Below are 3369 nucleotides of genomic sequence, written 5' to 3'. Positions count from 1 at the left end.
GGGATTGATGGGGAAAACGGGCATAAGACAATCTTTTTTCACTTATTTTTATAACTCTACCAGAAAGTATATTACACTACGAGTGATTTTCTTAACTCTAAAGCTTGGTAACGAAAATATTCGGCCCGTCAACCCAAATCAAGGTAACGTAACGCAAGAGGCGTAAAAATGTTAATGAAAAACGATTTCCAGTTTTGTGCCCCGACGACTACCTGAAAGTATGTTTGCTACTTTCAAGCCAATTTCAACGATTTACAAGAAGGAAAAATAATCTCAATAAAACACTTACAGACTTTTTACCCGACTGCGCCAGAAGGCGGGTTATGGTTTTACCCGACTGCGCCAGAAGGAGGGTTATGTTTTTCGAGTGTATGTGTATGTAAGTAGGTGTATGTATGTATGTATATTTCGTTGGCACGGCCTACAGCCTAAACGGCTTGACCGATTTTAGCGTGAGAGGTGTCGTTAGATTCGTCTTAATCGTGAGAGTGACACTGGCTATTATCCGCCATTTTGATTTTTTCAATTTTAAGAAAAAATCAAAATGGCGGATTTAAGGCGCCAGAACGTCTTCAAAAAAAATTTTTTTTCTCAAAACCTATTGAGTAGGGTATCAAAATAAAGGGATTTTAAGCAGCTTACAAAAAAAAACGAAACGTACAAAAAACGAAAGTTAACAATTTCGTTTTCCCATAGGTATTTGAACCCATAATCTACAGTTTACATCCGGAATATCTTACCCTAGGAAATAGTGAAATAAAAAAAAGTATTTTCATACAATCTATTTAATTTGAATTTTATTAAAAATAATAACAAAACACCAGTTAGTTTTCTACGTTACTTTACATAAATAAATACAATGCACGGTTTTTTTATTTAAATTAAAAAGGAACTGACTAGACTATAAAGGATTAAAGGATAAAAATGAAAAATATTGCAATAAATTGAATACAAAAAACTTGTTCATATTTAAATCTAATTAATAAATCTGCTTACCTATATTAAATATTTATACATCAACATCATTTTATACAACATTCGTAATTCTTTCGCGTTCTGGTCTGTTATTTTATAAATCCAGACCCTGTAATTTTAGTGACTAAGTATAAATTACAATTACAAATGCACTTTATAACACTTTGTATTTTATTTAGTAAAGTTATATTTACCTACTTATACTTATTTATGAAATTCGGTGAACAATTTTCTACATGATTAGTCGAAACATTATTTAATAAAATATTTATTACACAGATTTGATAAAAGTTAATTCAATTACTAACATTTTACAATAGTTACTTAGGTACCTTCCAAATATTTTTACAAACTTTATTTTATAACTAACATGTTTGACGCTCAGACCAACAAAAATATTATGCTTTTTTTATGAATAAAATAACAATAATGCATATTCAGAGCTTTATTAATATTTTGTCGGCTTGAGTAGGTAGTACCTGCCTTCTAGGTACTAAAATTACTCTAAAGAAGGCACAACTTCTCTAAAAACACTTTTTTCTCAAAAACGTCAAACTCACAAGTTTCTATTGATATTGAAATCTATGATTTCACTATGTTTGACAGGTGATAAAAATAATTACGATTGGGGTCATTACCCAAATAAAATTAAAATATGGCTTGGTAGGGGGACCCGTTTTGCATATTTTTAGTACTAAGTAGCATAATAAATACGATTCGATGAGTGTATTAAAATTAAAGTTTTATATGCACCAGATACACTATACACATGAATCGTAGATTTACAACTTACTTAAGTCAGCTTTAAAAATCTAACTCACATGGAAAAACTTTACAAATAAGGTAGATACATAATGTAACATTATAAATGCAGAGTAAATAATAAACAAATAATAATAAAAGCATAACTACACTCTCAATAAAAAAAATCTAAATGTCGAATGCCTAAGGATATTTTTTATGAAGACTATTATACGTACGCCAGAACGTCACAAGTGTTAGTTATTTATATTATGTGTTAACTTATTATTTACATTTCAATTACAATAAATGTAAGACTTTACTTACTTCGTTATTTGGTCTTTTCCTACAAATGCGTGAAAGTTAAAAATAAAATAAGAGAGCTTCTAAAAGCAATGTTTTATAAAATTAAAGTTAAAAGTAAGAGAAAACTTTCATCAACACGAATATTATCATCTTCATTTTCCTTTTAGCATAATAAAGTATGACATACTTCTTACCGAAATTCTTCAGACCACTTTCAACGAAACTAACTCGAAAATTAAATTACCCTAACAAGTTAATAGTCCTGTCCTGAACTTTGCTCTACCTCGGCATAGTATGATAATGGAGTTAATCCAATAATTTATTAGCGATGTTATAAGCAACTATCATAAATTAGGTAATCATAGTTGAATTAGAGGAATTTTAAGAAAATATTTATCAAAGAATCTTTGTCGACGCTGGACTAACAAAAAATAGGAACAATTACTCTTACCGAAATTGTATGGCACGTAATGGTCTTGAAACAACATTATTCTGCGGGTACGAAACTGACGGCGACCGAGCGATGGCGACGCGACGTGACGGCGACGCGACTTGACGGCGGAGCAGCGGCTATGAGGAGTAGTATTGCGATTTGCGATGGCCTCCGCCACCGCCTGTTTCGTGCGCGTCACCATTTATACTGTCCATTTTGTTGTATGCATCGCTGTCGCTCGGCCGGCACCAGTTTCGTGCCCGCAGAGTAACAAACTGGTGTTTATGCCTCAATTGTAATCCTCCTTGGAACATTGTAGGCCTGCTCTGCAGAGATGACATTGTAGGCAGAGATGGGACCCATTACCGACCTTATAGAAAGCGTACAGCCAGGTCTGCCAATCAATTTTATTGTTCCTGAGAGCCATATGAGTATGACCTACATTTGGTAGCAGAGCTGAATTTTGTCTTTGTTTTATCCTGATATAATATTATCCAAGGGCGAAGACTATGTTAGGGTGGACGCTAACCAATAATCCAAAGCACTGTTTCGTAACTAACTGCAGTCCTATACAACAGTCCAACTGGTATAATAGGAAAATTTGTGACCGAATGTACTCCACGAAACATACACTAAATCTCATGGCGCGTGATTATCTGAAGAACAACATCAATGTCCAATGAAACTTCTTCCACGCGTCACTAAATCTCGGGCATGCTATAGAGTCCAAATTAGCATAACATAATCTTATGACACCCGGTGACTTGAGGCACCAACATCAATGTCCAATACCATCACTCTTCACCATTTCACGTATGCATTAGAGTCCAAATTAGCACGACTTGAACGAGCTGTCCAGAGGAAGAAAGAAGCTCTCAGTGCTGCTCTCTTTCCCAAGACTCGTCTCCACCAGT

This window comes from Ostrinia furnacalis, unplaced genomic scaffold, assembly GCF_004193835.3.
Source record: "Ostrinia furnacalis isolate ACB-3 unplaced genomic scaffold, ASM419383v2 OfSCF7173, whole genome shotgun sequence".
In the NCBI taxonomy this organism is placed as follows: Eukaryota; Metazoa; Arthropoda; class Insecta; order Lepidoptera; family Crambidae; genus Ostrinia; species Ostrinia furnacalis.
Note: the sequence above shows the minus strand (reverse complement) of the source record.